The 26,709-nt window shown below is 36.8% G+C and overlaps 1 long non-coding RNA gene across 1 annotated transcript in view; it reads left to right on the top strand.

Moving 5' to 3' along the window:
- Nucleotides 1–26,709, top strand: part of LOC129395388 (uncharacterized) — a 317,768-nt gene that overhangs the window by 1,331 nt on the left and 289,728 nt on the right. The window lies entirely within an intron of this gene.

Here is a 26,709-nt window from a genome sequence, read left to right as displayed (position 1 = left end):
TCGTCTGAGAGCCAGAGAGTTTATGTAACTTACCCAAGGTCTCATAGCAAGGCAGAGGTGGAAACCGTTTTCAACTCCAGGTCTGTCTGGCCCCAGTGTCTCATGCAGTTTTCATTACCTTGAGCTCACCCTTAGTGACAATGTCATTCATTTTTATTCTCAACCGCATCTTCCAGGCATTGCTTGCCTCGGGATTGTTTAAAAAAAATTGCTGAATACAGTGAAGAAACGTATTGGAAGACATCTTCCAAGGAAAAACCCTAAATACTGATGCTTTATTGGAAACAATGACTTAAGTGATAGGACCAGGATTAGAATGCAGGTGTGTCTTATCTGACTCCGAAGCCTATGTCATTTTCACTGCATGTGTTAGTACATAATATTAAATCCTCTTTTGTTTTTTCTTCTCTGTAGTGATGCTGAAAATTGACTAGGATTGGGCAAGATTTTTTTTTTTGAGGCGGAGTCTCGCTTTGTTGCCCAGGCTGGAGTGCAGTGGCATGATCTTGGCTCATTGCAACCTCCACCTTCCGGATTCAAGCAATCGATCCTTGTACCTCAGCCTCCCAACTTGCTGGGATTACAGGAATCCACCAGCATGCCGGGCTAATTTTTGTATTTTTAGTAGAGACGGGGTTTCGCCATGTTGGCCAGGCTGGTCTCAAACTCCTGACCTCAGGTAATCTGCCGGCCTTGGCCTCCCAAAGGAGGGATTACAGGTGTGAGCCACCATGCCTGGCCTAAGATTTTTGTTTTAAGTAGAGTTTTAGAATGATATTTTAGTTCTCAGAATTTATTTTTCCTACCTCAGCTACACTCTAGTTTCTTTGTAAAAATATATAAATGTTCTTTATTTGACATATATAAATTAATGGTAACAACTATCATTTACTCATCCACTGTATATGCTTATAGTACCTTTGAAATAAGTAGTATTATGATCCCCATTTTATGTGATAATAATTGCTAACTTTAATAACGATTTAACATTTGCATAGTGCTATTCTATCAGGTTTCATCACAATTTAATCCTTCCAGAAGCTCTAAGAGAAGTGAATTATTACAAAGCTTATTTTTCAAATGAGAGAACTGAGGCATAGAGAGGGTCAGAAAATTTCTTATGGTCACACTAGAAGTTAGTAATGAAGCTGATATGAACCCAGGCAACCTGACCCTGAAGTCTTGTGTTTCTCTCTCCCATTTACTGACTCATACGTGCACTATGAGTCAATTCACTACATGGAGGAGGACATAGGAGCTTGGCCAGGCCCCTCTGCTATGAAGTTGGCAGCAGAGATTCAAATCCAGGTATGTGTGATTCTAAATCACACATAATCTACTCCCCTTGTTCCTTTCCCTCAAAATGGTTGCCGCTTCTATTCTATTTCATTGACACTGTACAGTGAGAAGGTGTTTGTTAAACACCTACAGTACAGTGAGGCTTAGAGAGGAAAATCAGAGAAATAGTTCTGCCCTGAAAGCTCTCACAATCTGGTGGGAGAGACAAACACATAGGTAATTTTATTAGAGTGTTGTAAATGTTATGGTAAAGGAAGACTTTTTGGAAGAGATGGCACTTCAGTTATGTGTAAATGGATAAGCAGATGGTTTAAGAGATATGGGGGTAATTCAGACAAAAAAGAATTGTGTGAGCAATGGCTCAGAGGTTAGAAATAGAATGGTGTATGGGTGAAGTGGAGCTGCAAACACACGTGTTAAATGTGAATGGAAATGGTGTAGGGAGATGATTTTAATGAGATTAGCAAGAGTAAGATTATGAGGAACCTTGAATGCCATGCTAAGGACTCAAAGACATATATCATGTCACCTCTGTTGTAACCTTCCTTCCCAATTCCTATTCTTGGCATCTCAGAACTTCCAGAGGCTTGATAGAACAGAATATAAGAGAATTATATTTTTGGTTCCTAGGGGGTAGGGTGGGGAAGGCATCCAGAAGGAGTGAGCCAGCAGACAGGAGAGAGTACAGGTAGGGACTACATAATGGAAGGGTTTATATCAGTGTGTCAGAGAAAGAAGATTCAAGAAAGAGATTGGTGATTTACTGAAATCCTCATTGCTGGCTTCATCCTTATTCTGAAGATCCTACGATGCCTGGAGAAGTTCTAGGCCTCACATCTGGTGAGTATGAAAGGAGTATGTGTGTGTACATATGTAAGATAGAATGAACCTGAAGCTAAGTCTGATTTCTAGATCTAGATTGGTATAGAGTGAAGAATAATTGGCTATAGTGGCATAGGAACCAGACGATGGGGTGGGGGAGAGCTAACTTACATTTAACATATCTATATCTATAGTTTTCTCATTAAGAGCATGAGACTAAAGATAAGTCCAGTGTTCAGAAGGGAATTGTCAGTATTTGTTTCCATCCCTGACCAACCAACCATCTTTTGACTTATGCATTCTTTTAGTAGATATAGTAAGTCTTGGTTGTGCTCTGATCTGGAAGCCAGTCTTAATTTTTTCAAGTAAAGATACCTAAATTTATGCAAATCATAAGTGTACAAGCTGATGGTTTTTCTTTTTTTCTTTTTTTAATTTTTGTGGGTACATATTAGGTGTATATATTTATGGGGTACATGAGGTATTTTGATACAGGAATACAATGCATTGTAATCAAATCAGGGAAAATAGGGTATCCCTCACCTTAGGCATTTACCCTTTATTTGTGTTCCAATCCTATTATACTCTTTTAGTTATTTGAAAATGTATAATAGTTGACTATAGTCGTCCTGTACTATCAAATCTAGATATTATTCATTCTGTCTATGATTTTGTCCCTATTTACCATCAGCACTCACTCATTCCCACCCACTACCCATCTCAGCCTCTGGTAACCATCATTCTACTCTCTATTTCACAATTGTTTAAGTTTTTAGCTCCCATAAATAAGCAAGAACATGCAAAGTTTGTCTTTCTGTGCCTGGCTTATTTTACTTCACATAATGACCTCCAGTTCTATCCATGGTGCAAATGACAGGATCTCATTCTTTTTTATGGCTGAATAGTACTCCATTGTGTGTATGTACCACATTTTCTTTATCCATTCATCTGTTCATGGACACTTAGGTTGCTTCCAGATCTTGGTTACTGTGAATAGTGTAGCAATAAATATGGGAGTATAGATATCTCTTTGATATACTAATTTCCTTTCTTTGGGATATATATCTAGCAGTGGGATTGCTGGATCATATGATAGTTCTATTTTTAGTTTATTGAGGAACTTCCACACTGTTCATTATAGTGGTTGTACTAATTTACATTCCCACTAACAGTGTATGGTGGTTCTTTTTTCTCCAGATCCTCGCCAGCATTTGTTATTGGCTATCTTTTGGGGAAAAAAGCCATTTTAACTGAGATGAGATGATATCTCATTGTAGTTTTGATTTGCATATATCTGATAATCAGTGATGTTGGGCAACTTTTCCTATGCCTGTTTGCCATTTGTATGTGTTCTTTTGAGAAATGTCTATTCAGATCTTTTGCCCATTTTTCATTGGATTATTAGACTTTTTGCCATTGAAGGGTTTGAGCTCCTTATATATTCTGGTTATTAAGCTCTTGTCAGATGGATGGTTTGCAAATATTTTCTCCCATTCTGTGGGTTGTCTCTTCACTTTGTTGATTGTTTCCTTTGCTTTGCAGAAGCTTTTGAACTTGATGTGATCCCATGTGTCCATTTTTGCTTTGGTTGCCTGTGCTCGTGGGGTATTATTCCAGAAATCTTTGCCAGTCCAATGTCCTGGGCAGTTTCCCCAATGTTTTCTTTCAGTAGTTTCATAGTCCAAGGTCTCAGTTTTAAGTCTGTGATTCACGTTGATTTGATTATTGTATATGGTGAAAGATAGGGGTCTAGTTTTATTCTTCTCCATATGGATAGTCAGTTTTCCTGGCATCACTTATTGAAGAGACTGTCCTTTCTTCAATGTATACTATGACACCTTTGTTGAAAATGAGTTCACTGTAGATGGATGGAGTTATATCTGGGTTCTCTCTTTTGTTCCATTTGTCTGTCTGTTTTTATGTCAGTAGCATGCTCTTTTGGCTACTATATCTCTGTAGTATAATTTGAAGTCAGGTAATATAATTCTTCGAGTTTTGTTCTTTTTTTCTCAGGATAGCTTTGGCTAATTGGGGTCTTTAGTGATTCCACATAAATTTTAGGATTTTTTTTCTGTTTCTGTGAAGAATGTCATTGGTATTTTGATAGGGATTGCATTGACTCTATAGATTGCTTTGGGTACTGTGAACATTTTAACCTCATTGATTTTTTAATGGACATTGTCCATTTTATGGACATGGAAGATATTTCCATTTTTTTGTGTTCTCTTCTATTTCTTTCATCAATGTTTTATTGTTTTTATTGTAGAGCTCTTTCACTTCTTTGGTCAAGTTAATTCCTATGTATTTAATTTTATTTGCAGTTATTGTAAATGCGATTACTTTTAAAATTTCTTTTTCTGATTGTTTGCTGTTGGCATATATGAGTGCTACAGATTTTTGTATATTGATATTGTTTCTTACAACTTTACTGAATTTATCAGTTTTAACAGGTCTTGGAAGTCTTTGGTGGAGTCTTTAGGTGTGTCCAAATATAAGATCATATCATCTGTAAACAAGGATAATTTGATTTCTTCCTTTCCAATTTGGATGCCCTTTATTTCTTTCTCTTGTCTGATTGCATTAGATAGGACTTCTGGCACAGTGTTGAAAGTGGGCATCCTTTATCATGTTCCAGTTCTTAGAAGAAAGGCTTTTGCTTTTTCTTTATTCAGTGTGATACTAGCTGTGGGTCTGTTGTATATGGCTTTTATTGTGTTGGGGTATGTTCCTTCTATCCTCAATTTTTTGAGGGTTTATATCATGAAGGAATGTAGAATTATACCAAATGCGTTTTCAGCATCAATTGAAATGATCATATAGATTTTGTCCTTCATTCTGTTGATATGATGTATCCCATTGATTTGATTTGTGTGTGTTGAGTCATCCTTGCATCCCTGGGATAAATATCATTTAGTCATGATAAATGATCTTTTTAATGTGTTGTTGAATTTGGTTTGCTAGCATTTTGTTGAGGATTTTTATATAAATATTCATCAGAGATACTGGCTTATAGTTTTCTTTCTTTTGATGAGTCATTGTCTGGTTTTGGTATCAGGGTAATACTGACTTCATAGAATGAGTTTGGAAATATTCCCTGCTCCTCTATTTTCAGGATAGGTTGAGTAGAATTGGTATTCTATTCTTCTTTAAATGCTTTATCTCATTACTTGTTATTGGTCTGTTCCGATTTTAGATTTCTTCATGGTTCAATCTTGAAAGGTTGTATGTGTCTAGGAATTTATCCATTTCTGCTACATTTACTAATTTTTTGGCATATAATTTATCATAGTAGCCTATAATGATCCTCTGAATTTCTGAGGTATTGGTTATAATGTCTCCTTTTTCATCTCTAATTTTATTTATTTGGGTCCTCTCTCTTTTTTTCTTAGTCTGGCTGAAAGTTTTTTGATTTTGCTTGTCTTTTCAAGAAAGCAACTTTTTGTTGATCTTTCATATGTTTTTTATTTCAACTTCATTTATTTCTGCTCTGATTTTTATTTCTTCTAATTTTGGGTTTTGCTTGCTCTTTTTTAGTTCTTTAAGATGCATCATTACGTTGGTGATTTGAAATTTTTCTAGTTTTTTGATGTAGGCACTTATAGCTACAAACTTTCTTCTTAGTACTTCTTTCACTGTATATCACAGGTTTTGCTGTGAGATATGATCTCATCCCAGTTGAAATGGCTATTGTCTTTTATTTTTAACTTTTATTTTAGGTTCATTGGTACCTGTGCAGGTTTGTTGTATAGGTGAACTCATGTCATGGGGGTTTTGTGTACAGATTATTTCATCACCCAGGTACTAAGCACAGTACCCAATAATTATTTTTTCTGATCCTCTTTCCTCCCACCTTCCTCCCTCAAGTAGGGCCCAGTGTCTGTTGTTCCCTTTTATGCCAATTTGTTCTCATTATTTAGCTCTCACTTATAAGCAAGAACATATGGTATTCGGTTTTCTGTTCTTGCGTTAGTTTGCTAAGGATAATGGCCTCCAGATCCATCAATTGTTCCTGCAAAGGGCATGATATCATTCTTTTTGATGGCTGCATAGTATTCCATGGTATATGTGTACCACGCTTTCTTTATCCAGTCTACTGTTGATGGGTATTTAGGTTGATTTGATGTCTTTGCTATTGTGAATAGTGCTGCAGTGAACATACACATACATGTGTCTTCATGGTAGAAAAATTTATATTCCTTCGGGTATATACTCAGTAATTGGATTGTTGAATCAAATGATAGTTCTGTTTTAGTTCTTTGAGGAATTGCCACACTGTCTTTCACAGTGGTTTCACTAATTTGGACTCCCACCAGCAGTGTAGAAGTGTCCCTTTTTCTCTGCAACTTACCAGCATCTGTTATTTTTTGACTTTTCAATAATGGCCATTCTGACTGGTGTGAGATGATATCTCATGTGGTTTTGATTTGCATTTCTCTAACAATCAGTGATACTGAGTGTTTTTATTTATGCTTGTTGGCTGCATGAAAGTCTTCTTTTGAGAACTGTCTGTTCATGTCCTTTGCCCACTTTTTAATGAGGTTTTTTTCTTATAAATTTAAGTTCCTTATAGATTCTGGATATTAGACCTTTGTCAGATGCATAGTTTGCAAACATCTTGTCCTATTCTGTAGGTTATTTGTTCACTCTGTTGATAGTTTCTTTTGCTGTACATAAGGTCATCAGCTTAATTAGAACTCATTTGTCAATTTTTCTTTTGTTGCAATTGCTTTTGGTGTCTTAGTCATGAAATCTTTGCCAGTTCCTATCCAGGATGGTATTCCTAGCTATTTTCCAGGGTTTTTATAGTTTGGGGTTTTACATTTAAGTGTTTAGTCCATCTTGAATTGATTTTTATATATGGTGTAAGGAAGGGGTCCAGTTTCAATCTTCTGCATATAGCTAGCCAGTTATCCCAGCACCATGTGTTGAATAGGAAGTCCTTTCCCCATTGCTTGTTTTCGTCAGTTTTGCTGAAGATTAGATGGTTGTAGGTGTGCAGCATTATTTCTGGAATCTCTGTTCTGTTCCATTGGTCTATGTGTCTGTCTGTTTTTGTACCAGTACCATGCCGTTTTGATTACTGTAGCCCTGTAGTATAGTTTGAAGTTGGATAATGTGATGCCTCCAGCTTTGTTCTTTTTGGTTAGGATTGCCTTGGCTATTCAGGCTCTGTTTTGGGTTCCATATGAATTTTAAAATAGTTTATTCTAGTTCTGTTAAGAATGTTGTTGATAGTTTGATAGGAATAGCATTGAATCTATAAATTTCTTTGGACAGTATGGCCTAAAGTTGCTATTATGAAAAAGATGAAAGATAATGAATGCTGGCAAGGATGCAGATAAAAGGGAATACCCATTGATATGGTTTGGCTCTGTGTCCCCACCCAAATCTCACCTCGAATTGTAATCCCCATAATCCCCATGTGTTAAGGGCGTGACCAGGTGGAGGTAATCGGATCATGGGGCTGTTTCTGCCATGCTGTTCTCATGATAGTGAGTGAGGCTCACAAGATCTGATGGTTTCTGTAAGCGTCTAGCATTTTCCCTGCTTGCACTCACTCCATCCTGCTGCCCTGTGAAGAAGGTGCCTGCTGCTCCTTTGCCTTCTGCCATGATTGTAATTTTCCTGAGCCTCCCCAGCAATTCAGAACTGTGAGTCAATTAAACCTCTTTCCTTTATAAATTACCCAGTCTCTGGCAGTTCCTTATAGCATCATGGGAATGGACTAAAACGGTAAATTGGTACCAAGGTAGTGGGGCACTGCTATAAGGATACCCAAAAATGTGGAAGCGACTTTGGAACTGGGTAACAGGCAGAGGTTGAAACAGTTTGGAGGGCTCAAAAGAAGACAGGAAAATGTGGGAAAGTTTAGAACTTCCTAGAGACTTGTAGGGTTCAGAAGACAGGAAGATGTAGGAAAGGACAACAAAGTCCAGGCTGAGGTGGTCTCAGATGGAGATGAGGAACTTGTTGGGAACTGGAGCAAAGATGACTCTTCCTATGCTTTAGCAAAGAGAGCGGTGGCATTTTGCACCTGCCCTAGAGATCTGTGGAACTTTGAGATGGATGATTTAGGGTATCTGGCAGAACAAATTTCTAAGTTGCAAAGCGTTCAAGAGGAAGCAGAGCAAAGAAGTTTGGAAAATTTGTAGCCTAACTATGCAATAGAAAAGAAAAACCCATTTTCTGGGGAGAAATTCAAGCTCACTGCAGAAATTTGCATAAGTAACCAGGAGCCAAAGGTTAATCACCAAGACAATGGGGAAAATGTCTCCAGGGCATATCAGAGAACTTCAGGGCAGCCCCTCCCATCACAGGCCCAGAGGCCTAGGAGGGAAAATGGTTTCCTGGGCCGGTCCCACTGCCCCCCTGCCCTATGCAGCTTCATGACATGGTGTCCTGTGTCCCAGCTGCTTCAGCTCCAACCATGGCTAAAAGCGGCCAAGATAAAGCTCAGGTCATTGCTTCAGAGGGTGCAAGCCCCAAGCCTTGGCAGGTTCCACATGGTGTTGAGCCCATGGGTGCACAAAAGTCAAGAATTGAGGTTTGGGAACCTCTGCCTAGACTTCAGAGGATGTATGGAAACACCTGGATGTCTAGGCAGAAGTGTGCTGCAGGAGTGAATCCCTCATGGTGAACCTCTGGTAGGGCAGTGCAGAAGGCAAATGTGGGGTCAGAACCCCCCCACAGAGTCCCCACTGGGGCACTGCCTAGTGGATCTGTGAGAAGAGGGTCACTGTCCTCCAGACCCCTGAATGGTAGATCCACCAACAGCTTGTACTGTGCAGTTAGAAAAGTGGCAGACACTCAACATCAGCCCACGAAAGCAGCTGGGAGTGGGGCTGTACCCTGCAGAGCCACAGGGGCAGAACTGCCCAAGACCACAGGAGCCACCTTACATCAGCTTGACCTGCATGTGAGACATGGAGTCAAAGGAGATCATTTTGGGACTTTAAGGTTTAATGACTGCCCTGTTGGATTTTGGACTTGCATGGGGCCTGTTGCCCCTTTGTTTTGACCTATTTCTCCCATTTGGAACAGGTGTATTTACCCAATGCCTGTACCTCCATTGTATCTAGGAAGTAACTAACATGCTTTTGATTTTACAGATTCATAGGCAGAAGAGACTTGCCTTGTCTTAGATGAGACTTTGGACTGTGGACTTCTGTGTTAATGCTGAAATAAGATTTTTGGGGAGTGTTGGGAAGGCATGATTGGTTTTGAAATATGAAAAGACATGATATTTGGGAGGTGTCAGAGGGGGCGGTGGAATGATACGGTTTCGCTCTATGTCCCCACCCAAATCTCACCTTGAATTGTAATTATCATAATCCCCGCATGTCAAGGGTGTGATCACACAGAGATAATCGGATCATGGAGGCAGTTTCCCCATGCTGTTGTTATGATAGTGAGTGAGTCTCATGAGATCTGATCGTTTTATAAGTGTCTGGCATTTCCTCTGCTTGCACTCACTCTGTTCTGCCCCCCCGTGAAGAAAGTGCCCACTTCTCCTTTGCCTTCTGCCATGATTGTAAGTTTCCTGAAACCTCCCCAGCAATGCAGAACTGTGAGTCAGTTAAACCTCTTTTCTTTATAAATTACCCAGTCTTGGGCAGTTCTTTATAGCAGCATGAGAACGGACTAAAACACTCGAACACTGTTAGTGGGAATGTAAATTTGTACAACCACTGGGATGAACAATTTGGTAGTTCCTCAAAAAGATGAAAATAGAACTATCATTTTATCCAGCAATCTCTCCGCTGGGTATATATCCCAAAGTAGAGAAATCAGTATATCAAAGAGATATCTGGATTCCCACATTTATTGCAGCACTATTCACAATAGTCAAGATTTGGAAGCAACCTAAGTGCCCCTCAACAAATGAATGAATAAAAAATATGGAATCTCCATATAATGTAATATTACTTAGCTAGGAAACAGAAAGAAATTCTGTCATTTGTAGCAACATAAGTGAAACTTGAGGTCATTATGTTAAGTGAAATAAGCCATGTGCAGAAAAGCAAATATTACATGTTCTCACTTATATATGGGACCTTAAAAAGTAGATGTCATAGACATAGAGAGTAGAATAGTGTATACTACAGGCTGGGAAGGGTAGAAGAGAGGGGGATGAAGAGAAGTGGGTTAATAGATACAAACATATTGTTATATAGAAGGAATACATTCTATTAATTGATAGTATAGCAGAGAGATTATAGTTAATGATGATTTGTTATATATTTCAAAATAGCTAGAAGAGAATTGTAATGTCCCCAACACAAGGAAAAGATAAATGTTAGAGATGATGGATATCCCAGTTACCCTGATTTAATTATGCATCATATACATATATCAAAATATCACATGTACCCCTAAAATATGTAATATGTACAACTATTGTATATCAATTCCATTTATTTTAATTTTTAAAACTTGTGTACACTTTTTTAAATTAAAAAATAATTTCAACTTTTAGATTCAGAGGGTACATGTACAGGTTTCTTACATGGATGTATTGTGTGATGCTGAGGTTTGGGGTATGACTGATCCCATCACCCAGATATTGAGCATAGTATGTAATAGTCTTTCATCCCTTCGCCTCCTTCCCCCCGACTACTTCTCCCTGAGTGCTTGCCAGTGTCTATTGTTGCCATCTTTATGTCCGTGTGTATTCAGTGTTTAGCTTCCACTTATAAGTGAGAAAATGTGGTATTTGGTTTTCTGTTCCTGTGTTAATTCACTTAGGATAATGGCCACCAGCTGCATCCATGCTGCTGCAAAATACATGATAGTGTTCTTTTGTATGGCTCCCTAGTATTCCAGGTGTATGTGTACCACATTTTCTTTATCCAGTCCACTGCTGATGGGCACCTAAGCTGATTCCATGTCTTTGCTAGTGTGAATAGCGCTGCAATGAACATACCAGTGCGTGTGTCTTTCTGGTAGAATGATTTATTTTGGATATATACTCAGCAATGTGATTGATGGGTTGAATGGTAGTTCTAAGTTCTTTGAGAAATCTCTAAACTGCCTTACACAGTGGCTGAACTAATTTACATTCCCACTAACAGTGTATAAGCATTCCCTTTTCTCCACAGCATTGCCAGCATCTGTTGTTTTTGACTTTTTAGTAATAGCCATTCTGGCTGATTGTGGTTTTGATTTGCATTTCCCTGATGATTAGTGATATGGAGTAATGGAGTTATTTATGTTTTGTTTATTAAATTGTTTAAGTTCCTTATAGATTCTGGAGATTAGACCCTTGTTGGATGCACAGTTTGCAAATATTTTCGTACCTTCTGTAGGCTGTCTCTTTACTCTGTTGATAGTTTCTTTTGCTGTGCAGAAACTCTTTAGTTTAATTAGGTCCCACTTGTCAATTTTTGTTTTTGTTCCCATGGCTTTTGAGGATTTAGTCATAAATTCTTTCCCAAGGCTAATATCCAGAATGATGTTTCCTAGGTTTTCTTCTATGATTATAATAGTTTTGAGGTCTTACATTTAAATCTTTAATGCATCTTGAGTTAATTTTTGTATATGGTGAAAGGTAGGAGTCCACTTTCATTTTTCTGCATATAGCTATACAGTATCCAAGCACCATTTATTGAATCAGGAGTCTTTTCCTCATTGCTTATTTTTGCCAACTTTGCTGAAAATCAAATGGCTATTGGTGTGTGGCTTTATTTCTGGGTTCTTTATTCTGTTTCATTGGTTTATGTGCTGTTCTTGTACCAGTGCCATGCTCTTTTGGTTACTCTAGCCCTATAACAGTTTGAAGTCAGATAATGTGATGCCCACAGCTTTGCTCTTTTTTCTTAGCTTTGGCTATTTGGGCTCTTTTTTTTGGTTCCGTATGAATTTTAGAATGGTGTTTTCTAATTCTGTGAAAAAAAATGGCTTTCATAACTTGACAGGAATAGCGTTGAATCTGTAGATTGCTTTGAGCAGTATTATGGTTATTTTAATGATAATGATTCTTCCACTCCATGAGCATCAGTGTTTTTCTATTTGTTTGTGTCACCTATGATTTCTTTCAGCAGCATTTTGTAGTTATCCTTGTAGAGATCTTTTGCTTTCTTGGTGAGCTGTATTCCTTGGTATTTTATTTTTTGTGGCTATTGTAAATTCAATTGTATTCTTGATTTGGCTCACAGCTTGAATGGTCTTGATGTATAGAAATGCTACTGATTTTTGTACACTGATTTTGTATCTGGAAACATTACTGAAGTCACTTATCAGTTCTAGGAGCCTTTTGGTGGAGTCTTTAGGGTTTTCTAGGTATAGAATCATGTTATCAGTGAAGAGAGATAGTTTGAATTCTTCTTTTCTTATTTGGATGGCTTTTATTTCTTTCTCTTCCTTGTTTGCTGTGGCTAGGACTTCCAGTACTATACTGAATAGGAGTGGTAAGAGTGGGCATCCTTGTCTTGTTCAAGTTACTAAGGGGAATGCTTCCAGCTTTAGCCCATTCAGTATGATATTTGGTGTGGGTATGGCATAGATGGCTCTTATTATTTTGCAGTATGTTGCTTTGATGTCTAATATGTTGTTGTGGGTTTTTATCATGAAGGGATGTTGGATTTTATCAAAAGCTTTTTCTCCATCTGTTGAGATGATCATATGATTTTTGTTTTTAATTCTGTTTATGTGGTGAATCACATTTATTGATTTGCATATGTTGATCCAACCTTGCATCCCAGGAATGAAGCCTAGTTGATCATGGTGAATTGGATTTTTGATATGCTGCTGAATTTGGTTTGCTAGTATTTTGTTAAGGATTTTTGCATTTGTGTTTATCAGGGATATTTTGGTTTGTAGTTTTCTTTTTTCATTGTTTTTTTTTTTTTTTTTTTTTTTTTTGCCAGGGTTTGGTATCATGGTATGCTGGCTTTGTAGAATGAGTTAAGGAGGAGGTGAGGAGCTTGAGAGAGATATCTCTTTAAAAATCATAAAAAAGAACAGAGTATAGTGGCTGACACATGGCAGACATGCAATAAGAAACTGCTGTTTAAAAATTTTTAATAGTGGTGAGATACACATGACATCTACCATCTTAAACATTTTAAAGTGTACAGTTCAATAGTTTTACGTATATTTCCATTGTTATGCAATCAGTTTCCAGGAATTTTTCATCTTGCAAAACGTAAACTCTATACCCATTAAACAACACCTCATTTCTCATTTCTCCCTCAGCCCCGACAAACACCTTTCTACTTTTTGTTTCTATGAGTTTGACTATTCTGGTTGCCTCATATAAGTGGAATCATACAGTATTTCACTTTTTGTGATTGGCTTGTTTCATTTAGCATAATATCTTCAAATTTCATCCATGTTATAACATGTCAGAATTTCTGTCCTTTTAATGGCTGATAATATTTCCTTGAATGTATATACCACATTTTGTTTATCCATTAATTCACTGAAAGAAACTTGGGTTGCTTCTACCTCCTGACTATTGTGAATAATGCTGCTATAAACATGGGCGTGCAAATCTCTAAGACCATGCTTGAAATTCTTTTTTTCAAAACTTATATATATTTAAGGCATACAACATGTTTTGATATAAATATATTGTTAAGTTATTACTGTGTTCAAGTTGTTTAACATATCTATCCTAGTCTCTCAAAGTTACCTTTTGTGTATTGGGGTAAGAACACCTAAAATCTACTCTCTTAGCAAATTGCCAGTATACACTACAGTATTATTAACTATAATCATTATGCTGTATGTTAGATCTCTAGACTTATTCATCCTAAGTAACTGCAACTTTGTGCCCTTTAAACTACATCTCCCAGTTCCTCCCTCCACCCCTACCCCTGCCTCTGGTAACCACTTTTCTACTCTGTTTCTATGTATTCAATCTTTAAACAAGTTTTTTTTAAGATGCAAGAGAGATTATTCTGCTTTACATCCTTTGGGATACATACCCAGAAGTAAAATTGCAGGATCATATGGTAAATCCGTTCTTAAAATGAACTGCCATATTGTTTTCCACAGCAGCTTCACCATTTTACATTCCCACCAAAAGTGTACAAGATTTCAGATTTTTAAAAATAATCTTGTCAACACATATTGTTTTCTGTTTGTTTTTTGTTTTGTATTAGCCATTCTAATGTATGTAAGGTGCTGTCTCATCATGGTTTTGATTTACATTTTTCTGATACAAAAAGATGTTGAGCATATTTCATGTGTTTATTGCCCATTTGTATATCATCTTTAGGGAAATGTCTATTGAAGTCCTTTGCCTATTTTTAACTTGGATTGCTTTTTGTTGTTGAGTTGTAGAAGTTCTTTTTAAACCCCTTATCAGATATATGATTTGCAAATATATTTGCCCATTCTATGGATTGCCTTTTAATTTATTATATTTTTTCATGCACAGAAGTTTTAAATTTTAATGTAGTCCAATTTCTCTGTTTTTTTTTAAATTTTTTAATTTTTTTTTTTTTTTTTTTTTGAGACGGAGTCTCCCAGGTTCACACCATTCTCCTGCCTCAGCCTCTGGAGTAGCTGGGACTACAGGCGCCAGCCACCACGCCCAGCTAATTTTTTGTATTTTTAGTAGAGACGGGGTTTCACTGTGTTAGCCAGGATGGTCTCAATCTCCTGACCTCGTGATCCGCCTGCCTCGGCCTCCCAAAGTGCTGGGATTACAGGCGTGAGCCACCGTGCCTGGCCGGTTTATCTGTTTTTTACTTTTGTTGCCTGTGCTTTTGATGTCATATGTAAGAAGTCATTGACAAATTAAATGTCATAAAATTTTCCCCTATGTCTTCTTCTATGAGTTTTAGTTGTTTTTCTTGTTTAGTTTTTTGATATATTTTCAGTTAATTTTTGTATGTGAGTTAAGGCAAGGGTTCAACTTCATTCTTTTGCATATGGATATGAAGTTGTCCAGACGCTATTTGTTGAAGAGAGAAAGTTATTAAGTATTTCATTATTTTTTAAATAATAAATATTTATTTTTGAAACAAATAAAATTGTTTTCTCAATTTCCTTTTCAGATTATTCATTGTTAGTATGTAGAAATGCAACTGGATTTTGTGTGTTGATTGTGTGTGGATTTTGTATCCTGCAACTTTGCTGAATTCGTTTATTATAACAGCTTTTTTTGGTGTGGACTCTATAGGGTTTTCTACATATGAAATCATGCTATCTGTGAATAGAAGTAATTTTACTTCTCTTTTTCCAATTTGTATGCCTTTTATTTCTTTTTTGCTTAATTCTTATGGCCAGGACCTCAAGAATTATATTGAATAGAAATGGTGAAACTAAGAAACCTTGTTTTGTTTCTGATATTAGAAGAAAAGATTTCAATCTTCCACCATTTAGTATGATGTTAGCTGTGGGCTTTGCATATATGGTCTTTATTATGTTAGGAAATTTCCTTCTATTTCTAGTTTGTTGAGAGTTTTTTCCATGAAAAGTTACTGAATTTTGTCAAATGCTTTTTCTACATCAACTGAGATGATCATGTGGGGTTTTTTTCCTTCGGTCTGTTAATGTGATATATTACTTTGATTTTTGCATGTTGAACTATTTTTGCATTCCAAGAAAAATATCCCTCTGGGTCATGGTGTATAATCTTTTTAATGTACTGATGAAATCTCTTTTCTAGTATTTTGTTGAGAATTTTTGCATTAATGTTCATCTGAGATATTGTGCAGTAGTTCTTTCTGATGGTAGTGCCTTTGTCTGGCTTTAGTATCAGGATAATGCTGGTCTCAGAATGACTGTATAAGTGTTCCTCCTTTAATTTTTATGGAAGAGTTTCAGAAGGAATGGTACTAATTCTTCTTTTAGCTGTTTGGTAGAATTCAGCAGTGAAGCATTCTGGTCCAGGGGTTTTGGTTATTTATTACTGATGTAATCCCCTTACTAGTTATAAGTCTGTTCAAATTTTCTACTTCTTCTGGATTCAGTTCTGGCAATTTGTCTGTTTCTAGGAATTTATCCATTTCATTTAGGTCATCATAGTGGTGTGCAATTATACTATGTCTTAATAATGCTTTTTAATTCTGCAAAATCATTTGTAATGTCCTTTCATTTCTGCTTTTAGTTATTTGAGTTATTAGTTATTTAGTTATTTGTCTCTTTTCTTCTTAATGTAGCTAAATATACGTCAGTCACATAGATCTTTTCAAAGAACCAACTATTGGCGTCATTGTTTTTCCCTACTTTTTATATTCTCTATGTTAATGATTTCTGCTCTAATATTTATTATTTATTTATTTCTGCTAGCTTTGGTTAAGCTTGTTATTTTTCTAGTTCTTTAAGGTGTAAGGTTAGGTTATAGATGAGAGATCTTTTTTCTTTTTTAATGTTAGCATTTACAGGTATATTTTCCCTCTTAGCACTACTAAGATAAAACTGAATTTCCATACCCAACCCACCCCATTCTAGCTCTTTGATTATTTTAATTGATTTCAAGTTTGTAGCCTTAATTCTGGGAATATAAATTTGAGAGACCACAAGTGCTATTTGGAGATTTGGTTGAGAGAGCAGCTTTCCCCCCTCCACGGGTATGGGAATCAGTGTCTATAATTTGAAAATGCAGATTCTAGGTTTTTGGTAGTAATAGGGGTTAGAAGATGGAGGGATTTAGCTTCTCCAATAAAAATTCAAATAGACCCACAAAAACCTCATCTAAACTTTAAAAAATACCCTTTAAAACCAGAAGCTTTGGAAGGAATAAGACTCATAGTTCTAGACTATATAAAAAGGGGTCTGATTATTCTCTGTACATACCCATGTAATACTCCAATTCTTCCTGTAAGAAATGCAAATGATAGAGCATGGAGGTTTGTACAGGGTGTGAGAGCAATTAACAATATAATCATTCCTCACCATCTGGTAGTTCTAAAGCCCCATACATTTTTGACTGCTATCCTTACCTAATGTGAATCATTACTGTGATTAAGTTATATAGTGCATTATTTAGTATTCCTATGGATAAAGACATTCAATTTCTCTTTGCCTTCACTTGGGAAGACAAACAACACATTTGGAAACTCATGCCTTAGGGATACACTGAATGCCCAACTTACTTTTAAAAAATATTAGAAGCAGATCTCTCAGATATTGACTTCCTTAAGAAATCCACTTTAATACAATACATAGATGATTTGCTTCTCAGTTCAGAGGATAAAGAAGCCTCTGTAGAAGATGGGATTCACTTATTACAACAATTAGCCTTAAAGGAATGCAAGGTGTCAAAGGAAAAACTTCAGTTTTGTCAAAAACAGGTAAGATATTTGGGTCATCTAATATCAAGGGAAGGTCTTTTTATCTACCAGGATAGAATAAAAGAAATATTGGCCTTCCTATCCCCCAAACTAAGAAACAACCAAGAGGATTTGGGGGACTGGCAGTATACTGTAGAAATTGGATTCCAAGCTTAAAAAAAAAAACAACTCAACATCTATATACTCTTTTAAAGAAACACAAGCCAGATCCCCTGGAATGGACTGAGGAAAATTCGTTAACTTTGGAAGAGATTACAAAGAGCCTTATAAATACCCCAGCATCTATATTCCATTTCATTGTTTGTCCATAAAAATAAGGGAAATGCTTTAGGTGTTATGTCACAAAAACACTGAGACCAAAATAGACTTACAGGATACTGTAGTCAGCAAGTGGATGCCATGGCTGAAAGATTGCCACACTGCCTGAAGAGAGTAACTGCCACTGCTCTTTTAGTAAAAAAACAAAAAAAAAACCCTGAAAAAATAGCGATGGGATTCCCCTCACTGTCTTCATTCCATATTCTGTGGAAGCACTTCTAAATTCAAACCACACTCAACATTATTCTGTCAGCAGACTAGCTTTTTATGTAGTTCTTCTTTCTGTACCTCACCTTACAAGCTCTAGGTGCAATAATATAAACCCTGCCACCCTTCTGCCTCTACCTTCAGATGAGATGCTGCATGATTGCGTAATCTTAACTGACAAGCTTATCTCTTCTAGAACACTCCTGCAGGAGACTACCCTTACTAACACTGATGTTGTTTGGTTTATAGATGGACCTTAGTTAAAAGATGAATCTGGGACTTACTGTGCAGGCTATACAGGAGTATATTTTTAACTGAAGAAATGGAAAGTGCTTCCCTTCCAGAAGCCACCTCAGCTCAACAAGTAGAATTGATAGCATTAATCAGGGCCTGTCAATTGGTGAAAAAAAAATGCTAATATTCATACAAACAGCAGATATTCTTTTAGAGTAGCTAATAATTTTGGAATGCTATGGAAGCAAAGAGGATTTTTAACTTCTAGTCAGCCCATAAAAAATTGATATCTTATTTCACAATGATTAGAAGCCATATTATTACCCAAATCACTGGCCATTATTAAAATTCTAGGTCATTCCAAATCAGATACTCCAGAAAGCAAAGGAAATCAGCTAGCTGATAAGGTAACATTAAGAGATGCTCTAAATGCATCTAAACAAGAAAAGCAATTTATATTAACTTTAAAATAAGCACCCCAAAAAAGAGAATAACTTTTTTTAAAAGCACCTGAATTTGACATAAAATGAACTAAATCTAGAGCTCCAAAATCCAAACAGGAAAGTTGGAAAACAAAAGGAGGAACATACTCTCCCAAAGATTAGATATAGTAGGGGTCAAAAAACTTGCCTATACTTCCTGCTGAATTGTGGTCATCATTTTTACCTATGTATGTGATTTCACTCATTGGAGCCCTGATAAAGTGGTTGCTTGTGGAAAATAATATTTTTGGAAACTTTCTCTGACTATAGGTCATGAGGCATACAATCGCTGCCATATCTGCCCAAAATAGAATCCAGGAAAACTTTTACACAGTTCCCAAGGACATTTTCCTTTATTTGTAGGCCCCTTTGAAGTATGGCAATGAAATTTTATTTAGCTGCCACTATCACAAGGATACAATTCTGTTCTACTGATGATTTGCATGTTTTCTTGTTGAATAGAAGCATTTCCATTCAGAAAAGAAATGGACTTAGTAGCCAGTAAAATTCTCTTAGAAAAAATTATTCCAACGTGGGAAGTTCCTATGGAATTTCAGAGCAACAGAGGCACTCACTTCACTGGACAGATAATTCAATCAATATGTAAAATTTGACCCATCCTCAAGCACTTTTATTGTGCATATCATTTCCAACCATCTGGACTGGTGGAATGTACAAATGGAATAATTAAGACTCAATTGGCAAAAATAACAGAAGTTCTTAAGATTCCATGGCTGAATGCACTTTCCTTGGTTTTGCTTAACCTAAGACCAGCCCCTTTTGGAAAACAACAGTTATCCCTGTTTGAAATAACAACTGGAAGACCTATGAGTCTACCCCAGGACATTGTAACTCCATAATTGCAAGGGGAGACATATTTATTGTTCTAACCTTATTAATTAACTAAAAAATTATAATCTAGTGAAAGATTATTTTTATAGTGGGCTCCTAGGAAATAAAGAATTCAAGACCCACAATTTTTAACCAGGAGATTTCGTCTACTGGAAATGGCATCTTTTTAAAAAAATTTTGTGGGTACATAGTAGATATACATACTTACGGGGTACCTGAGATGTTTTGATCCAGACATGCAATATACAATAAGCACATCATGGAGAATGGGGTATCCATCCCCTCAAGCATTTATCCTTTGAGTAACAAACTATCCAAGTATACTCTTTAAGATTTTAAAATGTACAATTAATATTGACTATAGTCACCCTATTGTGCTATCAAATAGTATGTCTTCTACTTTCTTTCTATTTTTTGTACCCATAAACCATCCCCACCCCCAGACCCTCACTACCCTTCCCAGCCTCCAGTAACCATCCTTCTACTCTCTATCTCCATGAGTTCAATTGTTTTGATTTTTTAGATCCCACAAATAAGTGAGAACATGTGATGTTGGTCTTTCTGGGTCTGGCTTATTTAATTTATCACAATGATCTCCAGTTCCATCCAGGTTATTGCAAATCACTGGATCTCATTCTTTTTTATGGCTGAATATTACTCCATTGAGTATATGTACCACATCTTTATCCATTCATCTGTTGATGAACACTTGGGTTGCTTCCAAATCTTAGCAATTGTAAAGTGCTGCAACAAATATAGGAGTGCAGGTTATCTCTTCCATATACTGATTTCCTTTCTTTTGGGTATATACCAGCAGTGGGATTGCTGGATCATATGATACCTCAATTTTTGTTTTTGAGGTACCTCCAAACCATTGTCCATAGTGGTTGTACTGATTTACATTCCCACCAACAGTGTACAAAGGTTCCCTTTTCTCCACATCCTTGCCAGCTTTTGTTATTGCCTGTCTTTTGTATATAAGTCATTGTAACTGTGGTGAGATGATATCTGATTGTCGTTTTGATTCGCAGTTCTCTGATGATCAGTGATGTTGGGCACCTTTTCATATGCCTGTTTGCCATTTGTATGTCTTTTGAGAAGTGTCTATTCAAATCTTTTCCCCATTTTATGATAGGATTATTAGTTTTTTTTTCCATTAGAGTTGTTTGAGCTCATTATATGTTCTGGTTAGTAATCCCTTGTGAGATGGGTAGTTTGCAAATATTTTCTCCCACTCGGCAGGTTGTCTTTTAACATTGTTGATTGTATCATTTGATGTGCAGAAGCTTTTTAACTTGATGTGATCCTATTTGTCCATTTTTGCTTTAGTTGCCTGTGCTTGTGGGGTATTGTTCAAGAAATTTTTGCCCAGACCAATATCTTGGAGATTTTTCCCAATGTTTTCTTGTAGTAGTTTCACAGTTTCAGGTCTTAGACTTAAGTCTTCAATCCATCTTAACTTGATTTTTGTATATGGAGAGAGAGAGAGATAGGGTCTAGTTTCATTCTTGTGCATATGGATATCCAGTTTTCCCAGAACCATTTATTGAAGAGGCTGTGTTTTCCCCAGTGTATGTTCTTGACACCTTTATCAAACTGAGTTCATTGTAGGTGTGTGGACTTGTTTCTGGGTTCTCTATTCTGTTCCATTGGTCTATGTGTCTGTCTTTATGCTAGTACCACGCTTTTTTGGTTACTGTATCTCTGTAGTATAATCTGAAGTAAGGTAATGTGCTTCCTCCAGTTTTGTTCTTTTTGCTTAGGATAGCTTTGGCTATTCTGGGTCTTTTATGGTTCCACATAAATTTTAGGAATGCTCTTTCTATTCCTGTGAAGAATGTCATGGGTAGTTTGGTAGGGATTGCATTGAGTCTGTAGATTGCTTTAGTGGCATGGACAATATTAATTCTTCCAATAACAATATTGATTTTTCCAATCTATGAACATGAAATATTTTTCCATTTTCTGGTGATTTCTTCAATTTCTTTCATCAATGTTTTATACTTTTCTTTAAAGAGATCTTTCTCTTCTCTGTTTAATTCCTAGCTTTTTAATTTTATGTGTGGCTATTGTGGCTATGGGCATATGGAAATTCTACTGATTTTGCATGTTGATATTGTATCCTACAACTTTACTGAATTTGTTTATCAGTTCTAATAGTTTTCTTGTGGAGTATTTAGGTATTTCCAAATATAAGCTCATATAATCTGTAAACAAAGATAATTTGATTTTTTTTTTCTTTTCAACCATGTGCCCTTTATTTCTCTTGTCTGATTGCTCTAGGTAGGACTTCCAGTACTATGCTGAATAACAGCAGTGACACTGAGCATCCTTGTTGTGTTCCAGATCTTAGAGGAAAGGCTTTCAGTTTTTCCTCATTCAGTATGATACTAGCTGTGGGTCTTTCATATATGGCTTTTATTATGTTGATATATGTTCCTTCTATAACCAGTTTTTTAAGGGTTTTTATCATGAAGCGATGCTGGATTTTATCAAATGCTTTTTCAGCATCAATTGAAATGATCATATGGTTTTTGTCCTTCATTCTGTTGATATGATGGATCGCATTGATTGATTTGCATATGTTGAACCATCCTTGCGTCCCAGGAATAAATCCCACTTGATCATGATGAACGATCTTTCTAATGTTTGTTGAATTCAGTTTGCTAGTATTTTGTTGAGATTTTTGCATCAATATTCCTCAGAGATGATGTCCTGTAGTTTTCTTTTTTTGATGTGTCTTTGTCTGGTTTTGGTATCAGGGTAATACTGGCTTCGTGGAATGAGTTTGGAAGTGTTCCTTCATCTTCTATTTTCCAGAAAAGTTTAAGTAGGATTTGTATTAATGTTGGATTCAGCAGTCAAGCCAGCAGCTCCTGGATTTTTCTTTTCTGGGAGACTTTTTATTACAGCTTTGATCTCATTACTTGTTATTGGTCTGTTCAGGTTTTGGATTTTTTCCTGGTTCAATCTTGGTAGGTTGTGTGTATCTAGGAATTTGTCCATTTCTTCTAGATTTTCCAATTTATTGGTATATAGTTGTTCATAGTAGCCACTAATGATCCTTTAATTTCTGTAGTATCAGTTATAATGTCTTCTTTTTCATTTTTCATTTTATTTATTAGTATATTCTTTCTTTCTTTCTTTGTCCGGCTAAAGATTTGCTAATTTTGTTTAACTTTCCAGAAAACCAACTTTTGTTTCATTGATCTTTTGTCTTGTTTTCTTCATTTCAATTTCATTTATTGCTGCTCAGACCTTTTGATTTATTTTCTTGCATTAATTTTGGGCTTGGTTTGCTCTGGCTTTTCTAGATTTTCTAAGATGTATCGTTTTCTTCATTTGAAGGTTTTCTTCTTTTTTGATGTGGCCCTTATAGCTATGAACTTCCCTTTTCTACTGCTTTTGCTGTATCCCATAGGTTTTGGTATGTTGTATTTCCATTAACATTTGTTTCCAGATATTTTTCAATTTCCTTCTTAATTTCTTTATTGACCCATTAGTCATTGAGGAGCATATTGTTTAATTTCCATGTATTTGTATAGTTTCTAAAATTTCTCTATTATTAATTTCTAGTTTTATTCAATTGTGGTAAGATGCTTGATATTTTTCAATTTTTTGAATGTTTTAAGACTTGTTTTGTGACCTATCATATGGCTTATTCCTGAGAATATTCCATGTTCTGAGGAAAAGAAGGTGTATTCCCCAGCTCTTGGATGAAATGTTCTATAAATATATATTAGATCTGCAGCTCTTGGATAAAATGTCTTGTAAATATATATTGTATACATTTGGTCTATAGTGCAGATTAAGTCTGATGTTTCTTTGTTGATTTTCTGTCTGGAAGATCTGTTTAATGCTGAAAGTGGGGTGCTGAAGTCTCCAGCTATGATTACATTGGGGCTGAACTCTCTCTTTAGCTCTAATAGATTTTCCTTTATATATCTGGATGCTCCAGTGTTGGGGGCATATATATTTAAGACTGTCATATTCTCTAGCTGAATTGACCCCTTTATCATTACACGCTGACCTTCTTTGTCTTTTCTAATAGTTTTTGTCTTGAAATCTATTTTGCCTGATATAAATATAGCTATTCCTGCTCTTGTTTTCCATTGGCATGGAATCTCTTTTTCTCTCCCTTTATTTTCAGTCTATATGTGTTTTTATAGGTGAAGTATGTTTTTTGAGGATAACAGATCAATGGGTCTTGTTTTTCATCCATTCAACCAGTCTATGTCTTTTGATGTGAGAGTTTAGTCCATTTATATTCAATGTTATTATTGATAAGTAAAGACGTCTGCCATTTTGATATTTGTTTTCTGGCCTTTTCTTCCTTCTTGCCTTCCTGTCTTCCTCTAGTGAAGGTGATTTTCTCTGGTGATACGATTTAGTTTCTTGCTTTTTATTTTTGGTGTATCCATTGTATGTTTTTTGGTTTGAGATTACCATGAGGCTTGCAAATACTATCTTATAACCCATTATTTTAACCTGATAAAAACTTAACACTATTTGCATAAACAAACAAAAACTAATAAAACTTTACACCTTAACTTTGTTCCTCTGCTGTTTAACTTTTTGCTGTTTCTATTTATATCTTATTGTACTTCCTATGTCTTGAAAAACTTTGTTGTAGTTATTTTAATTGGTTTATTGTTTAGTCTTTCTACTTGGGATAAGAGTAGTTTACACACCATAGTTACAATGTTATAATATTCTGTGTTTTTCTGTGTACTTACTGTTACCAGTGAGTTTTGTAGCTTCAGGTGATTATTGCTCATTAATATTCTTTTCTTTCTGATTCAAGTCCTTTCTTTAGCATTTCTTATAGGACATGTCTGATGTTCATGAAATCCCTCAGCTTTTGTTTGTCCAGGAAATTCTTTATTTCTCCTTCATGTTTCAAAGATATTTTTGTTTAGATATACTATTCTAGGGTAAAATATTTTTTTCTTCAGCGCTTTAAATATGGCATGTCACTCTCTCCTGGCCTATAAGGTTTCCACTGAAAAGCCTGCTGTCAGATGTATTGGAGCTCTATTGTATGTTACTTGTTTCCTTTCTCTTGCTTCTTTTACGATTCTTTCTTTTTTCCTTGACCTTTGGGATTTTGATTGTTAAATGCCTTAAGGTAGTCTTCTTTGGGTTACATCTGCTTGGTGTTCTATAACCTTCTTGTACTTGGATATTGATATGTTTCCCTAGGTTTGGGAAGTTTAATCTCTTTGAATAAACTTTCTACCCCTATTTCTCTACCTCTTCTGTAGGGCCAATATCTCTTAGATTTTCCCTTTTGATGCTATTTTCTAGATTTTGTAGGCATGCTTCATTGTTTTTTATTCTTTTTTCTTTTGTCTCCTCTATGTATTTTCAAATGGCCTATCTTCAAGCTCATTAATTCTTTCTTCTGCTTGATCCATTCTGTTAAAGGATTATAATGCATTTTTCAGTATGACAATGGCATTTTTTTCAGCTCCAGAATTTCTGCTTCTTTTTAATTATTTCAATGTCTTTGTCAAATGTATCAGATAGAATTCTGAATTAATTCTTTGTGTTATCTGAATTTCTCGAAGTTTCCTCCAAACAGCCATTTTGAATTATCTTCCCGAAACGTCACATATCTCTTTTTCTCTAGGACTGGTCCCTGGTGCCTTATTTAGTTCATTTGGTGAGATCATGTTTTCCTGGATGGTGTTGATGCTAGTAAAATAAAGGTTCTTCAGTGTCTGGGCATTGAAGAGTAGGTATTTATCATAATCTTCACCATCTGGGCTTATTTGTAGCCATCCTTCTTGGGAAGGCTTTCTAGATATTTGAAAGGACTTGGGATTGTGATCTAACCTGTATCTGCTTTAGTGGGGCATGCCAAGCCCAATAACACTGTGGTTCTTACAGACTCATAGAAGTATCACTTTGATGGTTTTGCACAAGATCCAAGTGAATTCTCTGGATTACCAGGCAGAGACTCCTATTCTCTTCTGTTAATTTCTCCCAAACATACAGAGTCTCTCTCTGTCTGTTCTGTGCCACTTAAAGCTGGGGGTGGAGTGACCCAGGCACCCTGTGGCCACTACTACCACTAGGACTGTACTGGGTGAGACCTGAAGCCAGCAAAGTTCTGGGTCTTGCTCAAGGCCTGCTGTAACCACTCCCTGACTACTGCCTCTGTTCATTCAAGGCCCTGGGGCTCTACAATCAGCAGGTAGCAAAGCCAGCCAGGCATGTGGTGTGTCCTTCCCTTCAGGACATCAAAGTCTCCCAGGCTTTGGGAGGGTCCATAAGTGATGTCAGGGAGTCAGAGACTAGAGTCAAAAACCTTAGACATCTACCTGGTATTCTATTATATTGCAGCTGAGCTGGTACTTCAACCACAAGACGCAATTCTTCCCTTTCTTCCCTCAGAGGAGCCTTACCCTGTAGCCACCACCACCCCCGGCCATGAGGAGTACTGCCAGACTACCACTGATGTCCCCCTAAGGCCCGTGGTCTTGTAAGTCAGCATGTTGTGAATGCTGCCTGGCCTGGAACTCACCCTTCAGGGAAGTGAGCTACATTCTGGCTCAGGGCAGGTCCAGAAATGCCATTTAAGCATCAAGTCCTGGAATCAGGGACATCAAGAGCCGACTTGGTGCTCTACCCCACTGTGGCTGTGCTGGTACCTGGAGCCAGCAGATGTCAGAGGCTCACCCAAGGCCTTTGATGTGGTACCTGGGTATCACTACTGGTTATTCATGGCCCAAGGTCTCTTCCGTTAGTAGGTGATGAATGCTGCCAGGACTGGGTCCTTTTCTTCAAGGCAGTGGGTTCTTTACTGGCCCAGGTTATGTCTAATAAATGTTCTCCAGGAGCTAGGGTCTGCAATGGGGGCCTCACAGCTCTGACTGGTGCCCTATACTGCTGTGGCTGAGCTGGTATCCCAGATGTAAGACAAAGTCCTACCCACGCTTCCCTCTCCTCTTCTCAGATGAAGGAAGGAGTCTGTTTTGTAGCCATGACTGTGCAGCTTGGGGGTAGGGGAGGGATGCTATCAGCACTTCTTGGCTGCCCTAACTCCTCGTGTCTCAGTAGGTCGAGTCCCCCCACCCCTACTGCCTAGTCCACTGTTTTTGACCCTAGTTCAGCCCTAGGACTGGCCTCTCCCCTAAGAGTTTCACTCCTTATGGCCTAGAGTGCTTTTCACATTTACTTGGAGACACAGAGTGGTGTAGCCCTTGGTGGTGAAGTCTGTAGGCATTCAAGTTCAGACTTCTGGA

Source organism: Pan paniscus, chromosome X (assembly GCF_029289425.2).
Source record: "Pan paniscus chromosome X, NHGRI_mPanPan1-v2.0_pri, whole genome shotgun sequence".
Lineage (NCBI taxonomy): Eukaryota > Metazoa > Chordata > Mammalia > Primates > Hominidae > Pan > Pan paniscus.
The sequence above is the reverse complement of the archived record's forward strand: the minus strand, read 5'-3'. Positions and strand labels throughout refer to the sequence as shown.